Raw genomic sequence first — 21,893 nt, forward strand, 5'->3', positions numbered from 1 at the left:
AAAGTAATGGGCTGGTTTTTGAAAAGAAAAGGAGAAAAGATGAGAGGAAAGATGGAAGATTTGGCTAGGAAGAAGAAAGAAGAGAAAAACTAAACCAAAAGAGAAAATGGCATGACTAAGACCCTAATGCGAAATTGCTAACCTAATACCCTCTGCGAAATCTCTCTCTAATCCCTTCCAATCGACTAAACTCTATCCCTTTCTCAAATCCCTAAAATCTCTCCCCTTATCCCTCCTTAATCCATGCATCTTGACTATTTTAAACTTTCTCCCATAGAGTTCCATCCAGCTTTAAACTCTAGCATGCACAAGCATAAAAATAACATTACCTTTGCCATTCCAGGAATCGAACCTGTGTCTTCCTCTATGCTCCACACGCCACTTTTTTGGAGCTTAGTGGCGTCACCCTGCCACTTTACCAAGGCTCTTTTGTGATACACTTTACCCACAACTTTATATAAGGGCACCTCGCCGTAACCCCTAACTCCTAAGTCCAAAATTTAAAAAAATTCTACCGGGTTTAGGCCAACTCATGGGCCTTCCATAAGCCCATTTACATACCCAAATTATGAATTCCATAATCACATACCAAATTTTAGAAACTTATTTAAAATATCAAGAATCGCAAAAAACTAGAAAATCAGGATGTTACATTGTTAGTCTCTAGAGAGATAATAATATAAATTAGGGATTTCTACAGATCGAGTCAAGTGAATAAATCACCTTATTCAGAGTCAAATAACAAGTGAAGTCTAGGTGGATTGTTCCTTGGGTATTGTCCAAATCAATCAGTTTTCCCGAAAGTGTTTCCCCAATTTACTTCCTGTGCATTGTTAGTTTAGTTAATTATTTAAATAAAACAAATCCTCTTATTTTTAGGCTAGATGATAAAAATAAGGTTAATACTAGTACTTTTAGTTCCTGTGGGTTCGACATTCCGGTCTTGCTATAAGCTATACTACTGTTCGATAGGTGCACTTGCCTTTATCGTGATAATAGTTAGTTTTCAAGTACGATCAATCATAAATATAAAACTTATCACGCACATCAAGTTTTTGGCGCCGTTGTCGAGGAACTAAGATATTAGGAACACTTATTTTTTATTACTTTAGCCATTTATTTTTATTGCAATTTAAATTTATTTTTGCTTAAATTATTAACTTTTTCTTTTATTTGCTTCTAGCAGGTTTTTATAGTTTATGTCTAGAAGAAACCCTCAGGACCTCTACTTTTTTATAGTGAGATTGAAAGCACAGCTCATAGAAACCGAAGAGAAATAAGGCGAAGCCTACGATACATAGAAGAAGGGTAAGAGGACGATAGTCAAACTACAACTGAGTGGATGGTTGAAAATCAGAATAATCAGCTACCTCCTGTGGTTGCCGCAAATCCAATAAATTAGAATCCTGCTCGTACTATGTATGATTATGCTAAACCTACTTTAACATGAGCTGAATCAAGTATAGTTGGACCTGCTATTGCTGCAAATAATTTTGAACTGAAACCTAACACGAATCAAATGATACAACAGCTTGTTCAATTTGATGGTTTGCAGGACGAGGATCCAAACACTCATTTGGCAAATTTTCTAGAGTTCTGCGACACTTCTAAGATCAATAGCATTTCTGACAATGACATACGCCTTCGGTTGTTTCCATTTCCATTAAGGAACAAAGTTAACCAATGGTTGAACTTGTTACCACGAGGGTCAATCACAACTTGGGAACAAATGACCGAAAAATTTTTACTAAAATATTTTCCGCCGGCTAAAACGGCTAAACTAAGGAATGATATCTCTTCTTTTGTGCAGATAGATCTAGAAACCCTGTATAATGCATTGGAGAGATACAAGAACATGTTAAAAAATTCCCTCACCATGGGTTACCTCTATTGTAATATCCTGATTTTGGGCCTAGTCGGAATAGTGGTTTCGTGACCAAAAAAAATCCGAGATAGAAATAATTATTTTATGATTATTTTAAGGTTTATGATATGATTGCATGATTGTGTGAAAATTTCGTGAAGAAATTTTATGCATAAAGTGCTTAAATTGAAATTAGGGACTAAATCGAATAATTTGCAAAACTTGCATTCTAGAAGTTTCTAGTATGAAATTGTTTTGAAATATTAATGAGGAGGTCTTAAATAGCAATTTTACCAATTTCTAAGTCTATGGACAAAATTGGACATGGATGGAATTTTGGAAAGTTTAGTAGTAAGGGCATTTTGGTCATTTAGGGTAAAATGAATTAAAATACAAAATTAAAAGCCAATTTTGCTCATCTTCAACCCCATGGCCGAATATAGCAAGGAGAAACCATGGATAGGGTTTTTCAAGCTTCCAAGCTCAATTGTAAGTCTGTTCTAGCCTCGTTTTTAATGATTTTTACGTTTTTGGAGTCCCGGTAGCTCGATTTAGCTTATGCTAGCAATAATTTAACCTAGGGTTTATATTTGGAAAAATACCCATAGGTGAAATTTGTGTATTTTGGTGTTTTATGATAGAATATGAGGTTTTAAATTATGTTAGACAACTTGTGCTACTCGGTTTTAAGTGAAAACGAGCAAAAGGGCTTAATCGGTAAAAATACCTAATAGTCATAAGTACATGTTAAAGTGAGAATTTGATGTTGCCATAGAAGGGAAAAATTATTAGCATGTCATAAAACATAAGAAAATAGGCTGAAGTTTAATTTACGAGCTTTGGGGCAAAAGTGTAAATATGCAAAAGTTTAGGGAAAAAATTGTAAATTTTCCAAAATATGATTTTGGGTCAATTTGAATAATGTGAGTCCTAATTAGACTATATTTTAAATGATAGAGCAAGGAAAACTGAAATTCGGGCTAAAATGGGGAAAATACCAAGTTGTGGACGAAATGGTAAAAATAGCCATTTTCGCATACGAGGTAAGTTCATATGTAAATGTTGGTAACATAGTTATTATTTTAAATGTTTTAATGTTTTTAAATGATATGATAATTATTATGAAATATTATACTTGTGATAATTGTTTGATAATATGTCAAATTATGAGATATACTTGGAAAATGTGAAATACTACCGAGTATCGGTATCGGCATTCCGTAGAAGATGGTTGAGACACATGATTGGGAAAAAGGTCCCGTTGAACCTTAGGAATGGATTAGGATACAAGTGACATGTCTTTGGGATATTTGGGCATCCGAACTCGTTGATTTGAGTCCGAGTTCACTTATGGATCTGACGTCCGAACTCGTTGAGTTGAGTCCGAGTTCGTGAGATGTAACTAGGCATCCGAGCTCGTTGAGTTGAGTCCGAGTTCACTTATGGATGCGAACGCTGAGCTCGTTGAGTTGAGTCCGAGTTCACTTATGGGCGGGTTACATGGTAGCTTGGCTACATATGTGGCACTTATGTGCAAACTTTCCATGTATCCGAATTATATTCGATGTGTTCAACGGGTAAAGTTCTACTCAAATGGAGGAATACTCAAGATGAAAGGGACGTATTGGTAAGTGTTGTGAAATGGATACTTTGAACAGGTATGTACTTAACCCTCGGGTTGAAAACTCGATATAACAACAATATGGTAAGATGATAAATGAAAATGTGATATGAATGTTTTGGTGATGATTATGCAAATGATGTTTTATGTTTGCTTATATGGTTATGTTACTTGCTATTTGCATGTGAACTTACTAAGCATTTATGCTTACTCCCTCCTTTTCATTCCTTGTAGTGTTGACAAGCCAGCTCAGAAATCGGAAACGGTCGGAGGCACGCTCACACTATCCGTATACCATCTTGGCATAATGGCTTGTATATTTTGAGTATGGCATGTATAGCATTATAATCATTTTGTATATATGGTCTTATGATATGGTTATTGAGTGGTATGGAAATAGAAATGCTTGGTAATGATTAGCCATTGGAATGGCTAATCATGATCATATTTGGTATTATGTATGTCAAATTGCTAGCTAATCCATGGAAACCATGAAATAGGTAAAATTTACCATAAAATAGATTCAGACAGCAGCAGTGATGTGAGTTTGAAAAATCACTAAAAATAGTAGAAATGGAATTAAATAATGAATAAGCTATGGAATCGAAGCTCGATGAGTCTATTTTCATATGGAATAAGCGAAACAGGTATATGAGTTATATTTTATGAGATGTTTAAATTTTTGTGAAATAGGGCCAGAGCGATTTCTGGATCCCCTGTTCTGACTTTGGAAATTCACCATAAATTTTAAAAAGATAATTAGAAGTCGTGCTTTATATTAACAGATTCCTTATTGAGTCTAGTTTTATTAGAGACAAATGGCATAGTCATTGAAGCTCTGTACAGGGAGATATCTGATTCGTAATACACAGAGGTCAGAGTAGTTGAACCCTGAAATAGGGGAGATTTTAACTAATAAACTGTACTAATTGGCCCAACCAAAAATTCTAGAAAAAAATTAGTAGATATATATATGAGTGTAGTTTCAGGAAAGATTGACAGAATTGGATTTTAAGTTTTGTAACTCGAGATATGATTTTTAAAGCGATGTGATGCGCTTAGCCACTTGTCCGAAATTTTAAAATGAATTGTATGAGCTGTTTAATTAATGAATTAAGTCCGTTAACACCTCGTGTTTGACTCCGGCAACGGTCTCGGGTACGGGGTGTTACATCTATGGCTGCAGGTTCAGACTTTTTACAATGGTGTGAACCCCTCAACAAGACAACTCATTGACGCAGTCGCCGGTGGAACTTTAAACAATAAAACACCTGAAGAGGCTTATGAATTTATTGAAGAGATGTCACTGAATAACTATCAGTGGCAAGTCACGAGAACAAAGCCAACAAAAGCAGCTGATGTTTTCAACCTCGATGTGGTTACTATGCTATCTAACCAGGTAGAACTATTAAATAAAAAGATTGATGGTTTGTATGGTTCTACTCAGTTACATCTAGTGATGAGGTGTGATTCAAATGGAAGGGGAGTACACATAGAATATCAATCCTTCAACCCTAGCACCGAGGAGGAACAAGTTCAATATATGGGTAATAATAATTTTAGATCTCAAAATAACCCATACAGTAACACTTATAATGCAGGTTGGAAGAACCATCCCAACTTCTCATGAGGTGGCCAGGGAAATCAAAGGCCACAACATCCCCTAGGTTTTCAACAACCACCTTACTAGCAGGAAAAGAAGCCGAAACTTGAGGAGATGCTAGTAAAATTCATCTCGGTGTTAAAAACTCATTTTCAGAATACTAAAATTGCACTTAAGAATCAACAAGCGTCGATCCAAGGGATCGAAACTTAGATAGGTCAGCTTGCTAAATTTATTTCTGAACGACCATAAGGCAGCTTGCCGAATAACATTGAATCTAACCCAAGTGAACAGCTTAATGTGATTACCATTCGAAATAAAGAAAGGTTAGTTGAACCTGAAGCAGAACCGAGGCAAGGACTTGTGGTAAGTAAAGGTAAGGATGAGGTAGACCACAGTGAGCGAAAACCAGTAAGTAAAGAGTACAAACCTCTTGTGCCATACCCCAGGGCGACAAGGAAAGACCACACGGATGAACAATTTGGTCAATTTCTTAAATTATTAAAGAAATTACATAGTAACATACCATTTATTGAAGCTTTTTCGTAGATGCCAAATGCAGTTAAATTTTTAAAGGAGCTTTTAGCAAATAAATGGAAGTTGGATGAGGCGTCACATGTGGAGTTAAGCATAGTTTACTCAGCCATTCTACAGAATAAGCTACCAACAAATTGAAAGATCCAAGGAGCTTTACGATTCCTTGTTTAATTGGTAGTTTAGATGTTAATAATGCATTGGCTGATTTAGGGGCAAGCATTAATGTTATGCCTTATAAAATGTTTAAACAGCTAGGTCTTGGGAAACCCAAACAAACTAGGATGAGCATTCAATTGGCTGATAAAACCATTAGATTTCCTAAGGGTATCTTTGAATATGTTCTTGTTAAAATCGATAAATTTATATACCCAATAAACTTTGTTGTTCTAGATATGGAAGACGATAGTAACATACCTTTAATTTTAGGACGACCCTTTTTAGCAACTACTAGAACTATTATTGATGATAGTACAGGTGAACTCACACTTCGTGTGGGTGATGAAACAATCACTCTTCAAGCTCGTAATTCGAGTAACACATCGAATATTGAGGGTGGTTGTATAAATCATACTTCTAATACTAATCATGTGGTGTAACCTTCTTTGCAGGAAACACGTTCGAAGAACATACATGATCCATGTTCAAGTAACAATAAAGGACCCATCTATGAAGAGAGAAGGCTACAGATCAATAAACTAGATGAATGGCGTACACAGAGACCGAGGACACACGATAAACTAGAACCACGCCATGACAAACTAAATGTTTTATCAAATCAACCTAAGGTTGGGACAAACTACTATTAGATATGGTAGACCCTCATATCACCACTTCTGAACCAAATGGAGCAGTCCCTTTTTATGGTACATAGCATTTTCCCATACGGTGCAGTCGAGGTAACTCATTCCAAATTTGACACTTTTAAGGTAAATAGTACTCATCTAAAACATTCTTTTGATGAAATTGATAGCAAGAATGAGAAGTGTAAACTCCTTCCACCACCATGACCACGCAACAGAGAGGTAAGTCCAGCTTAGACTATAAATAAGCACTCCGCGAGAGGCAACACGAGCTCTAACAGTGTGATTTCTTTAAATTTTAGTTTTTAACATCTAAATCATTAACTGAGTCCTTGAACACAGGTTTTCCAACTCCACACGGCCAGGCACACGGGCGTGCCGTAGGCCGTGCTCATTCACGGGCGGTGACATGGCCGTGCGATACATCAGTGTGAAAACAGAGTAAAAACTTTCCCCAAACATGGGATTCGATACGTTTCCACGGCCGTACGACATGGCCGTGGGCAATCCTTCCAAATCAACATGGGTGTGGGACACGCCCGTGTCTATAAGTCGTGGTAGAAATTGAGAAATTAACACGGGCGTGCGACACGCCCGTGCCCATCACCAGTGGTCAAACCTGTTAAAATAACAAGGGCTTGCGCATATATACACGGGCGTGGGAGAAGTGAACGAAGCAGGACACGGCCATGTACACCAACACGCCTAAAGAACACGGGCGTGGGCCAAATTTCAGACGCGCCCAAATTTGAAAACCACGAAACACACAGGCTAAAATGGCACGCCCTGTGCCCCAATATCTATATAAACCCTACTATTCATCACCTCTTTCCCCAATACCCTAACCCTAGCTGCCGTAATATCTCCCCCCCACCGACCAGCTAAAGAATGCCGTCCCTGCCTCAAAAAACTGAAAAGGGGCAGCATCCTCCTTGGGTCCTACCACCGAGATCCGGCACCCATTCCTCCAATTTTCACCAGGACCCCAGAAAGAACTATTTTAGATACTATGGGCCAGACCCCTAGGTGTGGGCCGTTGCATTAATTGGACTGCCCTAGAGTAGATCCAACTTGCTGATGCAGTTCGAGCTCTCCTGACTACTGAGCCATGGGGGCTCTTCTTCGAGATCATCGAGGCAACATATCTCGAGCTTACATTAGAACTCTATTCTACCTTCCACCTTCAAGCCGTTATGACAGAGTTCGATGATTCCGGAATGGTCCAGTTCTGTCTCAGCGGTTTAATTTGCCAGTTGATCGTGCCTGAGTTCGGTGTCGCATTAGGTCTATATACGGAGGAGTTCATAGACGACGATGACTTTGACAGGTTCCATTGCCACAACCACTATTCTTCTTCAAATTGCTGGAAGGCCCTAGTCCCTGCTTCGGCCACTTATGACCCTAGCTGCTCCAAGGCATTAGCCCTCGCCCCATCACTGAGATACTTACATGCCATCCTAGCCCGCACCCTGACAGGACGATGAGAGAGTACAGGCATCGTCAACACTAACAACACTTATTTTTTATGGAGGATGGCACATGAGCACGTATTCGACCTCACTTATTTCATCACCCTCGCCATTCGCCATCAAACAGAGTGGCATAGGAAGGAAGTCATTTCCTTCGGCCCTTATGTGACTCGTCCGGCGCGGTACTTTGGTCTACTCAACACAGTGGTGCAATCATCCTCCCTTACCCTTATCGGTCAGATGTCCCCACAAGGCACCTCGAGTATGCTCTATATGAGGATGATCGAGCATCGACATGTATTTGATCCTTCTCAGTGCTGCCTCGTTCAGTCAGCCAAGCAAGAGGACCCAGAGGACATTACTGATGATGTTCGTCCACCTCACAAGGATCCACCATCTCAGCCACCACCTATTCATCATCTAGCTCATGTGGCTACTTCACTCTCTGACATCTCTAAGAGTCTCACTCAATTCGAGCAGCAATGTTTTCAACGATTCGATCACATTGATGCTACCTTACATCAGATTTGTCAGCACCTTCACATCTCATCGCCACCCTCACCTCGCGAACCATCTGGCAATGAGGATTTTTTAAGACTTTTATTTATTATTTTTATTTTTATTTTTAATTTTATCTTTATTTATCTTTTTAAATTACTTTTCATTTTATTTCTCTTTAATACTATTTTTATTTCATCTTTACGTTTTACAATTTATATTATGTAATTTATGTTTTCAGCCATTTCTTTACGAGTAATCATGCTAATTTATATTTCCTAAAGAGTTATTGATTCTATCACAGTTATGAAGAGCTCCAAAGCTCACTATTACTTAGGAATGTGCAACTCCACTGGAAAAGGTCCTTCACGACTACCATGCCCTGCTTGACCACGACCATAGCTACCACCAGCTATAATATTCTTTTGGCGCAGGACTTGTAGACTAACAAACTCTACCACCACAAGAGTATCCTCCTCCAAATCTCACCTTTGCCTTAGCCTATTGCTTTTCATGACTCCAATTCAAGGATTCCATAACATTCAGAAAGTTTCACTTCTCTCCCTATCTTATGATCTTATATCTATATTTTTCAATAAATCTATCTTTATACATTGAGGACAATGTACATCTTAAATGTAGGGGGTTATTTATATCATTATCTGAAAAATCCCTGAATTTTTTCTTATTCTCACATGACTCACTCATATCACTATTAGAATGAATTTTGATTAATTTATGATTTTTATTGATATGTCTTGAATTAAAACATAGTCATTTATGCATTGATTGTTTAAATTTTAAGAAATTAGAGAATCAAGCATGATAAGTTGATTTTTAAGAATTAAAAATTTTTTTTAGGTTATTTCCCCAAGTTTAGGTACTATCTTGAAGTTGAAATTCATAGGATTAACATCAAAAAGCCATACTTTTTGTGAGATCTTAAGCCTTTAGAGCATATATTATTTCTTTCATGCTCACTTTTATTGTTGCTATGAGTGCGTCAATATTGATTTGTTATTCTAGAACTTGCTTCGATTATGCATGTTAAGACCTCACCATTGATTTGATATGTCGAGATGATAAAGGCACTTAGGTTTCACCCACTCACTCCATAAAAGTCTACCTTCATAATTAACCCTTAGTGAACTCCCTTGAGCCTAACAAGCCATTCATTAATTTACCCTCAATATTAACCCATAACCCATTATTGTTGAAATCCCCTCAATTAATTTGATCCCTATTTTTGTAAAGATTTTATTTGAATAAATTGCTTAGCTATGTTTTATTGTTAATACTTAGCAAAGTTCTATGTTACTTGATTTGTTCTTAAAAAAAATGAAGTTGTTGTAATTGAGATGGTCTAGCATATTACAAAATTATGCAATGCTTGGATTAAAACGATGTTTTCCATGAAGAAAAGCTCAATTCCAGGATCATCTAATTAGGAATGTAATTTGTCGGTTTCAGTATTTTTCTAGTTAGGTAATTTTTCAATTCAATCTCGATTTTAACCTTCTCTTTTAGCTTGTGACCACGCCCCCTAACCAAAGTCACGTTACAACCCTCTAAAGACCTTTTGATTGATGTATCATCTCAATATATAGTGGTGGAGATTTGATTTTTACGCAAGCCTATGGTAATAACTTTTCATATTTGATTCTTAAGTGCTAAACTTGTTGTCCCTAAACACTTTGAGTGATTTGAGTGAATCATTAGTGAGGATGTTGAATTCTATAATATTTTGAATCAAAGGTGATTACTTAGTTGAGGGGAAACACCTATGTTTTCATGATAAAATGCTCAACTTGGAATTTTGAAACTTTGATGTTCTTCTAGTTGAATTATCAATGTATGATTACTTATGGATTATTTTAAGATATTATTGATAGGAATTATAAGTTGAGAAAACTAAATTCTTAATTGTGAATTAAGGATTTTGCTTAAGGACAACCAAACGCTTAAGTGTGGGGGTATTTGATAAGTCGTAATTTATACATATTTTATCCCATGCTTAAGCACATTTTTGGATGAATTATCATTAGATTTGTGGAATTTGAGGCTCCTAATCCTTTAATTTCATGTTTTATACTTAGGTGAGCATAGAAGAGTAAAAAGAGCGAGAAACGGACCAAAAATGGAGAAAATGGGTCAACGTGGGAAATCAACACGGCCTGGACTTCTCCACACGAGTAGACCACATGCCCGTGTCTATTTAGTAGACTAACACGGCCTAAGCCCCTTCACACGGGCGTGTCACACAGCCGTGTCCCTATCGAGCCCAAGTCTAGTTCTATTCAGAAAAGGCCACTTTTGAGGGTTTGGAAGCATTCTAAAGCCTATATAAACACCTTAGAAGGGCACTTAGAAGACACACGGAGTAGGAGGCAAGGAATTACTCAAAGAAAGCCGATTGATCCATCTCAGAAGCCAGATTCTCCTTCAAGACTTAAGATCTCCCTTCAATTTCCTTCAGGGGTTTTTGGGTTTTCTTTATGTTTTGTTATCATTATTATTCTAAGATGTTTTCTTTTACACATATGAACTAAATCCCCTAAATATCTAAGGGGGATGAAACCTAAGATGAATCTTGTTATTATTTTCTGAATTATATGATAAATACTTGATTTGTTCTTAATTATGTGTTCTTAATTCTCGCTTTAATATTCCAGGATATTGATTCAAATATTGATATGCTTATTCAGAGGAGCAAAAGTCCCTGTCTAAGAGTAGATCTAGCATAATTAAGTGGAGTTGATTGCACCCCTAGACATAGGGCAATATAAATCTGTCGGATTAGGGTCAAACCTAATAAGGGAATCTATAGATCGAGTTAATGCAACACTAGGGGTTTTAATCAGAAAGAGATTTCAATTAATCAACCTAGGGTTAGACATTGTTAGTCTCGAGAGAGATAATAATATAAATTAGGGATTTCTATGGATCGAGTCAAGTGAATAAATCGTCTAATTCAGATTCAAATAATAAGTGAAGTCTAGGTGGATTCTTCCTTGGGTATTGTCCAAATCAATCAGTTTTCCCGAAAGTATTTCCCCAATTTACTTCCTGTGCATTCTTAGTTTAGTTAATTAGTTTAGATAAAACAAATCCTCTTATTTTTAGGCTAGATAATAAAAAGAAGGTTAATACTAGTACTGTAAGTTCATATGGGTTCGACATTCCAGTCTTGCTATAAGCTATACTACTGTTCGATAGGTGCACTTGCCTTTATCGTGATAATAGTTAGTTTTCAAGTACGATAATCATAAATATAAAAATTATCACGCACATCATAACTCAATTCAATTTTAGAAAGATAAGTTTCAAATATATTAGTAATAATATGGATAACATGCTTAAATTAGTCACACAGACTTACCTCGAATGCAATTTCTACTAATTACGCCATTTTAGCCCATAACCTTGTACCTTCCGATTTAAGCCCAAATCTCAATTTTTCTTGATCTATCATGATGAAATTCACTCATTTAATCATTACATTAATTAAAAAATTCTATAATTCGTAATTTGGCAAAATGACTGTTTTGCCCTTAAAATTTATAAAAATTACGATTTTGCCCTTAGGCTCGTAAATTGATTTTTATCGAATTTCCTTCTTTACCAAGCCTAACAAAATTCTTTTTATAACTATAGCAACTCACAATTTCAATTATTTCACACATTTACAACTTGTTTTACAACTTTCACAAAATGGTTCTTTTAGGGGTTTTCATGAAAAATTACTTAACAAAAGATGTTTATCTCACATCAAATTTTCATTTTCCTCCATTAAACATCAAATAACATGCATGACACAGTGAATTTTTGAACATAAACCCTAACTCAAAATAATGATAGAAATAGCTATATCATGCTTCAAGAATCTCAAAAACATCAAAAACATCAAAACCAACACCAAAATGACTTAGATGAAATGGGTTTATGTTGCTAAAATTTTCAAGCTCCCATGGAGGTTTTTCTTTCCTAATTTTTTATGGAGAGAGATGGAGAAGAAAGGTGGATACTTTTTGTTAATTAGTCTTTGTATATGTCATCAAATACCAACCATACCAACTTATTTGACTTTTCAACTCTTTTGCCCCCTATGGCTGGCCATCAACATTTTAATGGTCTAATTGCTCTTTAAACACCCCAAATTTTGGTTCTCTAGCTATTTATTATATTTAGCTAGCAAAACAAAACTTTTGCCCTTTATACGATTTAGTCCTTTTTCGTAATTAAGCATGAGATCGCTAAAATGTTTTCCCCAAAATTTTTATGTACCCATATAATCATGCTATAACACATAAAATAACATAAAAAATAATTTCTCCAGCCTTGAAATAGTGGTTCCAAAACCACTGTTCCGACTAGGCCCAAAATCGGGTTGTTACAATTCTCCCCTTAGGGATTTTCGTCCCCAAAAATCCTACCAGGAAAGTGGTTTTGGTATTCACATAAACTTTTCTTTCCCATAATCATAGATAAATAACTTTCATTTGACTGCGTCTTTAATACTTATCTCTTTACTTTCTTATATCAGTTTCATAAGCGGTTCATTGCTATACTACACCTCGACTGAATTTCAACCTCTATCTGAGAGTTTATATATACAAAAGCCCAATCTATGTCATCCTGTCACATATACACACATACTTGAGTCTTTTTGAATTTGAATAGTAAAACTAGTTAGTTCCTCTTGACCTTATACTCTCTAATTTCACACAGTTCGATTAATGGAAACTAGTATTCCAAGAAATCTAACAATCATAAAGACACGAAGTCTCATTAATCTGATGAGCGGGAATTCAGTATATACCGGCATGATTTACAGATTTCATCAAACATTTAACAATAAGCTACATCACATTTTCTTTCCTCTTTCTAAGGCAGAAATAATTTCGATGACACTTGATATACATCCTTAAACCTTTCAACATTTCTAGTATTCGTACACAAGGTTTAACGATGTCGAGTTCCAAACTCTATCACTAATACGTTACTCCTATAAGCTTTCTTGCGAAATTTCTGTGCAAGTTCTAGATTTTCTACCCAAGTGTTTTTCTTTGTATTCTGCTCTTCTCAAAGATCATGCAACAACTATTACTGAAAATCAAGAAGTCTCTACCCAAGTGCAGACTAGACCAGTTTAAATGCTTTGGTTACTAATATTCTAATTTGTCCAAGTTTTGCTAATCATGGACTAAGGCATTAGACTTTCATAAGACAAAAATTTTTTCATACACTCATTCGGAGTTCACTCATCATGCTATTCAAAGACCATTTCACTTGCATTAGCTTAAATAACCATTATATCTCAACTGAAGAAATTAGTTTTGATTAACTTTCTTGAGAAAAGAGATCTATCATACCAACTGAAATTCAAAACTTCACTACTTAGGCCTTTGCCAATGTCAAATCCTTATACGTAAATTAGAGAAATCCAAATACTAAAATTGTCGCATTACCATGATCAAATTAGGAGCATAGTCATACTTGACATGATTATTGCAAGCTAAAGAACACACTTTGAACATGGGTCATGATTGACAGATTATGGAACAAAGATAACAAGAAAACCAAGTAAAGAAATCTAGGATAGAGAAATCCCAAGATAAGACTATATCAGAAGACCGAAAACAACTTCTTAAGAAAATATGAAAGACCTCGATAATTCCTCAGAGGGAAAAAGTCTAGAAGAAAGTATCATTTAATCCTACTTGAATCAAATACGAAAATTTAGAGAAACAGAATCATAGCATCATGTACATTTTCTCATAAGTTCCCATCAGACAGAATATAACAGAATACTAGAGAGGAGTAGAGCAAAACAAATTATAAACTGGTCAGACCGACAATGCCTTTGTCTAACATTTGGGTCAGATAACATTCTCATTTAACAAGAAATTCATCAGAAGATAAATAGCTACTATAGAACTTCTGAGAACAATGATCCTTTTAGAATATAATGATTGCTAAACTAAATAAAAATTTGACTAAGGCAAGCGTACCTATCGAACAGTAGTAAAGTTATTGTGAGACCGGAAATATCGTATTCACAAGGACTAAAAGTACTAGTAATTACAATCTTTTTATTATCTAGCCTAAAAATTAAAGGAATGTTTTTAACTAAAACTAATTATCTAATTAACTAAGAACACGACAGAAGTAAACGTTGGAAATTACTTTTTGGAAAATCGATGGAGAAGACAATACCCAAGGAAGAATCCACCTAGACTTCACTATTTACTTCTGAATTAGACGATTTATTCACTTCACTTAATCCGTAAAAATCCCTGATTTATGTTATTATCTCTCTCGAGACTAAAAAAAACTGACTCTAGGTTGATTAACTGAAATCTCTTTCTAATTAAAACCCTTATTGTCACATTAACTCAATATGTGGATTCCCTTATTAGATTTGACTCTAATTTGGCAGATTTATGTCGTCCTATCTCTAGGATTGGGTGCAACTCCGCTTAATTATGAAGGATCCACTCGTAAGCAGGGACTTTTGCTCGACTGAATAAGTACATCAAAACCTGAATTAATATCCTGGAATATTAAAGCAAGAATTAGAACTCACAATTAAGAATAAGAACAAGTATTTTATCATATAATTCAAATAGTTATAAGATCCGTCCTAGGTTTCATCTCCCTAAGGTATTTAGGGAGTTTAGTTCATAATAATTGAAAACATTTCAAGATTGGGAAAACAACAAAACATAAAGAACCCAAATAACTTCTAAGGAAATTGAATGAAGATCTTCAGTCTTAAAGTAGATCCTGCTTCCGAGCTGATTTTGATGGCTGTCCTTAAGTATTTTCCGCCTTCTACTCTATGTCTCCCCTTTGATCCTCTTCTAGGGTGTTTATACAAACTTTGGAATGCTTCAAAACCCTCAAAATTAGCCTTTTCCGAGTAAAATTAGACTTGGGCTCGATAGGGACACGACCATATGGCACGGCCGTGTGATGGTGTTCAGACCGTGTGTAATTTTGAGCTGGTTTTTAGTCAACGCGGCCATGACACACCAGATGTAATTTTGACCGTGTGTCCCACACGGGCGTGTGGTTTTCCTATGTGAAGGTGCCTAGGCCGTATGAGATACTGAGATAAGCCCATTTTGTTCATTTTTGGCACGTTTCTTGCTCTTTTCACCTTCCTATGCTCACCTAAGTATAAAACATGAATTTAAAGGATTAGGAGTATCAAATTCACTAAATCTTGTGATAAATCATCCAAAAATATGCCAAGCATGGGATAAAAATATGTATTATTATGGTTTATCAAATATCCCCACACTTAAACATTTGCTTGTCCTCAAGCAAAATTCTCAACTCACAATTAGAATTAATTCTTCTTAACTTATAATTTTCATCAATATGTTTTGAAGTAATCCACAAATAATCACACATTGAGAACTCAACTAAAAGAACATCAAAGTTTCAAACAATCCAAGTTGAGCATTTTAAACATAAAATCATAGGTATCTCCCTTTATCTAAGTAATCACCTTTAATTCCAAATTGACAAGAGTTGACATCCTCACTAAGGATTCATTCAAATTAGTCGAAGTGTTTAAGGTTTAAAAATTAAGCACTCAATAGTCAAACATGAAAATTTATTACCATAGGCTTGCATGAAAATCAAATCTCCACCACTATAAATGAGATGATACACAAATCAAAAGGTCTTTAACAGGTTGTGATGGGGCTTGTGTTAAAAGGTGTGGATAAAGGCTAAAAAAGATGGTTAGAATCGAGATTAATTTAATAAGTTACCAAACTTAGAATATTAAAGCTAATTACTGAATTATAAACAATTACCAGAATTAAAACTATCCAAAACTAATGAAATGAGCTTTCTTTTCTCGAAATAGTAACTTTAACTTATCCAAGCTCTTTATAACAATATGTAATTATATGAATATAAATATACGGTTTTTTAAGAATAAGAAAAGTTACAATAATGTAAAGTACATAATAAGAAATAATTCAGCAACTGGAATGAACGAACATTAGTTAGGTAGCTAATCAAATCAAATCTCGATAAAAAGAGTCAATGAAAAGGAAGAAATTCTTAACAAATCAAAAAAGGTTAAGTTGTGGATTAACATTAAGGGGGAAATCAAGAAACAATGGTTAAGGCTCAAAGGGGTTCACTAAGGGTCAATTATGTGGGTAGGCTTTTTATGGGGTAAGTGGGTTAAAGCCTAAGTGCCTTTATCATCTCGGTATATCAAATCAATGGTGTGGTCTTGACATGTATAATCGAAGCAAGTTCTAGAATCACAAATCAGTATTGACACACTCATAAGAAACAATAAAAGTGAGCGAGAAAGGATATATGCTCTAAAGGTTCAAGATCTCACAAAAATTATGGCTTTTGATGTCCATCCTGTGAATTCAAAATTTTCAAGATAATACCTCAGTTCAGGAAAACAATTTAGCAATTTTAATTCTCAAAAGTCATCTTATCATGCTTGATTCTCTAATGTCTTAAAGTTAAACAATCAATGCACAGTAAGATATGATTTGATTCAAAACATATTAATAAAAATTATAAATCAATCAGAATTCACTCTAATAATAATATGAGAAAATTATTTGAGAACGAGCTAAAAATTCAGGAATATAAATAACCTCTCCACACTTAAGATGTACATTGTCCTCAATGTACAAAGATAGATAGATAATAGACGTATAATATCATAAGAAAGAGAGAGAAGCAAAACTGCCCTGAATTTTTAGAGGCAATCCTTGGAATAATGAAAGTGAAAATTATGGATATGGCAATGATATTCATGAGTTGGAGATATTATTAAGAAAAAAAACACAACTGTGAACAGAACTAAAGGGTTACTCGATAGCCATAAAAATAAACATAGTTAAAAAGTATAAATGGCAAGTCTTTGGAACTAAAATAAGAATAAAAATAAAAATAAAAATAAAAATGAAAATAAAGCGAAAAATAAAAGATAAAATAAATGGACTCAAAAGCCCTCATCGATAGATGGATCTTGAGGTGGTGGTGGTGGAGGCGAGATGTTGAACTGTTGGCAGATCTGCTGCAGAGCTGCCTCGATGCTGTCGAACCTCACAAAAATTTGTGTCTCAAATCTAGTGAGTTACTCGGATATATCGGTCAAAGTGGCTGCAGGAGGTCGACGACTCAGTGGTGGCGGTGGGTGTGGGTGTGCATCCTCGTTAGGGGGAGGGACATCATCAGTAATGTCCTCTGGCTCATCCTAGTCATCAGAGTGCACTAGTCTATACTGAGGAGAGTCAAATCCACGATGTCGCTCTATCATCCTCATATGGATCATACTGGAAATTCTTGGAAAAGACATATGGCCTAGTAGTAAGAGTGTCGAAGACATTTCTGGAGTGTCGAAGAGGCCGAAGTGTTGAGCTAGGCGATTCACGTAGGGACCAAGGCAGATGAGGCCCCTCCATGGCAGTCTGTCTGGTGGTGAAAAGCAAGGGCAATAAAGTATGCCAAATCAATACATGACCAGTAGCCATGCTCCATAAAAAGTAAGCATCAGTGGTGCTAACGACGCCGGTGCTCTCTCTCCTCCCAGTTAAGGTGTGAGCCAAGATGGCATGGATGTAGCATAGTGCTGGAGGAAGAGAAGTCGCCTTTAAGCCATTTGCGTTATAGGGAACAGTACTCACCGTAAGGTTGGTCCAACAGTAGGAAGGCGAATGGTGTATGTGTCGGTGAAGATTTAGGAAAGCCTCAAAAGCCATAAACTCCTCTGTGTAAAGGCCCAAAGTAGCTCCAAACTCTAGTACACTCATGTGTCTTACGAGTTCACCAAGTCTAAAAATGATAGTACCGACCTCGTCGTGGGTATTCATCACGTGCTGATGATAGAAAGTAGTGCAAAATTCCAAGGTAAGCTTCGAATAGGTGGGCTCGATAATCGCAAAAAACTGATCCCACGGGGCAGTGGCGAGATGGAATCCAACAAGGTGGGCAATTGGACCTACTCCAAGGCGGTCGAATCTATGCAGCGGCCCACTCCGAATGGTCATACTCGAAGAAGCTGAAACAAGTCATCCTGTGGGCCTGAAGAGAATCGAAGTAGAGGGTGACGAGCTTCGGTTGAGGCACTCGAGGAGGTTGCGCAGGACCCTTTAGCTTTTTCGAAGCAGGGACGGCAGTTTTCTTGCCTCGTGTGTTTGTCATAGTATTCTTGAAAATGGTAGAAGTCAAAAATAGTACCAAATATTCAACCACAAGTCAAAGGAAAAAAAATAAGAATATAAATAGTAAAAATAAAACTATAGTCCTAAAAAGAAGATCCCCTAACAGTAATCATAGCAAAGACCGAATAATAGAAAATATATAGGAACATAATAGGAATAAAAATTAAGAAAAAGATCATAGAGAAAACAATATAAAGTAAAATAAAAGAAAATATAAATACTAAAAATAATAAAATAGGAGAAAATGAAGATAAAAATGAAAGAATCGAAAACTAAAATAAAACAAAACAAAGTAATAAAAATAATAATCATAATAAATAACAAATATAATAAAGAATAACAAGAATAATAATGAAGACTAATAAAATAAATAAATAAATAAAATTGACTAAAATTAAAATGGAATAACAATTAAGAAATAAAGAAAGAAATAAGTAAAACTGGGATAAAATAAATGTGAGGGTAAAAGAGGAAACCACAAGCAGTGATCAGAGTTGCGGACGGCAGCGGCTGGTTGGGGTGGTGTGGGCCGAATGGAGGTCGGCATTTTCTGTACGAGGGGAGGGGGTTGATGGGGTGATGGGTGGTCGGTTGAAGAGGAGAGGAAAGGAAGAAAAAGAAAAGGGAAGGGGAGTGTGGTGGCCGGCGGTTGATCGGAGATGGAGAGGGAGAGACTTGTGGCGGCGGTTGGTTGGGAAAATTTGGAGAAGAAGACAAAAAATAAAATTTTAGGGTTTTGGGGGGCTAAATGGGACACGGTCGTGTGAGGCTCGTGTTGGGCCACATGGCCGTATCACACGCCCGTGTGGCTCGAGTATTGCCCGTGTGTGTCGCAAAAATTTAATGACCATTCGTCACACGGCCTAGGACACACCCGTGTGTCCTAGCCGCGTGGTATACACGACCGTGTCACAGGGCTGTGCGCTACGTTGTTCGCTTCTTTCACCCCCGTGTGGTCTCCCACACGCCTGTGTTTCTGAACACACAGCCATGTGCCTTACTCGTGTAACTCTCTAACTTGTTTAAAATTTGAAAAACTAAGCTCCAGGTTTCACACGGCCTAGGACACGGCCGTGTGGTCCACACGGCTGTGTCGCACGCCCGTGCGGCTTTATCATAAGCTGTGTGCATATCAATTTTAGGGAAATTTCAGCCCTGTTTCCACACAGCCAAGGACATGCCTGTGTGTCCAGGCCGTGTGGATCACTGTACCTGTAAAAAAAACACAAAAAAGTAGATAAAATAAATGGGTTAGTGGTGTTAGTACTCAGGTTGCCTCTCGAGAAGTGCTTATTTATATTCTAAGCTCGACTTACCTCATTTTTGCACGGTCATGGTGGTTCGAGGATTTGAAACTCCTCATCCCTACTATCAATCTTATCAAAATAAGGTTTTAGATGAGTACTATTTACCTTAAAAATACCGAATTTGGGATGAGTTACCTCGACTGTACCATATGGGAAAACGTTGAGTACTGAAAAAAGAGTTGCTCCATTGGGTTCAGAAGTGGCAACACGAGGGTCTGTTTCATCTAACAGTACTTTGTCTTCAACCTTAAGTTGATTTGATTTATCGTTAGGTTTGTCATGGCACTGCCTTGATTCATCGTGTATCTCCGGTTTCTTCTTAACTGCTATTTGCCATTCATCTAGTTCCTTGATTTGTAATCTTCGTCCCTTAAGAGTTGTTCATGGTCTATCACTTTATCCCTAGGGATTTCCTGCACAGCAATCTGAGCCAATAAGTTGTTCTCATGTAAAGAACTTGTCATATCATCTCCATCACTAGATAGTCTAACAGAGTCACGAGCTTGAAGTTTAATCGTGTCATCACCTATGCGAAGTGTTAATTCTCATGTACCAACATCAATAATAGTTCTAGCAGTTGCTAAAATGATCTACCTAGAATTAAAGGTACGTCACTATCCTCATCCATGTCTAAGACAACAAAATCGTCTGGGAATATAAATTACAAGCACACCTTCAATTATACCTCTAGGAATTTTAATAGTTTTATCAGCCAATTGAATGCTCATCCTAGTTTGTTTGGGTTTCCCTAGTCCTAGTTGTTTAAAAATTTTATAAGGCATAACATTCATACTTGCCCCTAAATCAGCTAAAGCATTGTTAACATTCAAAATACCAATTAAACAAGGAATTATAAAACTCCCTGGATCTTTTAGTTTATTGGGTAGCTTGTTTTGTAGAATAGCTGAGCAGACTGCATTTAACTTCACATGTGATAACTCATCTAACTTCCGTTTGTTTGATAAAAGCTCACTTAAAAATTTAACTGAGTTGGGCATCTGTGAAAGAGCTTCAATAAACAGTAAGTTAATATGTAACTTTTTAAGTAGTTTAAGGAATTTACCAAATTGTTCGTCCGTGTGGTCTTTCCTTGTTGCCTTAGGGTATGGCATATGACATATATACTCTTTACTTACCATTTTTTGTGTATCATTGCTTACATCAACCTTACCTTTATCTACCTTATTGTCTTGCCACAATTTTGATTCATCTTCAACTAACTCTTCATCATTGTGCACAGTAATGGCATGAAGTTGCTCCCTTGGGTTAGTTTCTGTGTTACTGGGCATGCTACCTTATGTTCGTTCAGAAATCAACTTAGCAAGTTGTCCTATTTGAGTTTCAAGCTCTTGAATTAACATTTGCTGATTCTTAAGCGCTGTTTTGATATTCTAAAAATGTGTTTCTGACACCGAGATGAATTTTGTTAACATCTCCTCGAGGTTCGGCTTCTTTTCCTACTGGTAAGGTGGTTGAAAACCTAGAGGGGGTTGTGGTCTTTGATTACCTTGACCATGCCAAGAGAAGTTGGGATGGCTCCTCCAACCTGCATTATAAGTGTTACTATAAGGATTATTTTGAGGTTGAGGATAATTACCCATATAATTCATTTGCTTGTTCTCCATATTAGGGCCGTAGGGTGGATATTCTGAATTACTTGTTCCACCTCCACTTGCATCGCATTGCATTACTGGATGAACCTGTGTAGAACCAAGTAAACCATCAATTTTTCTATTCAAAAGTTCTACCTGATTTGAAAGCATAGCAACCGAATCGACGTTAAAAATGTCGGCCTCTTTTGTCAGCTTTGTCCTCATTACTTGCCACTGATAATTATTCAGTGACATCTCTTCTATGAACTCATAAGCCTCTTCAGGTGTCTTATTATTAATAGTTCCAACAATATCTGCGTCGATCATTTGTCTAGTTGAGGGATTCAAACCATTGTGGAAAGTTTGGACCTGTAGCCAAAGAGGT

General features: G+C 36.4%; 1 long non-coding RNA gene and 1 other non-coding gene across 2 annotated transcripts; one reads left to right on the forward strand and one right to left on the reverse strand.

Annotated features, from left to right (window-relative positions):
• Window positions 1-1,777: 1,777 nt before the first annotated feature.
• On the reverse strand, window positions 1,778-1,883 carry LOC128280012 (small nucleolar RNA R71). The gene has a single exon (XR_008270194.1). It is a non-coding gene; the product is annotated as a small nucleolar RNA R71 (small nucleolar RNA).
• A 937-nt stretch (window positions 1,884-2,820) lies between these two features.
• LOC128296358 (uncharacterized) lies at window positions 2,821-3,939 on the forward strand. The gene is made up of 2 exons (XR_008286941.1): window positions 2,821-2,907; window positions 3,720-3,939. It is a non-coding gene; the product is annotated as an uncharacterized LOC128296358 (long non-coding RNA).
• Window positions 3,940-21,893: the final 17,954 nt, after the last annotated feature.

The sequence above is a fragment of the Gossypium arboreum genome, chromosome 8 (assembly GCF_025698485.1).
Source record: "Gossypium arboreum isolate Shixiya-1 chromosome 8, ASM2569848v2, whole genome shotgun sequence".
Classification (NCBI taxonomy): domain Eukaryota; kingdom Viridiplantae; phylum Streptophyta; class Magnoliopsida; order Malvales; family Malvaceae; genus Gossypium; species Gossypium arboreum.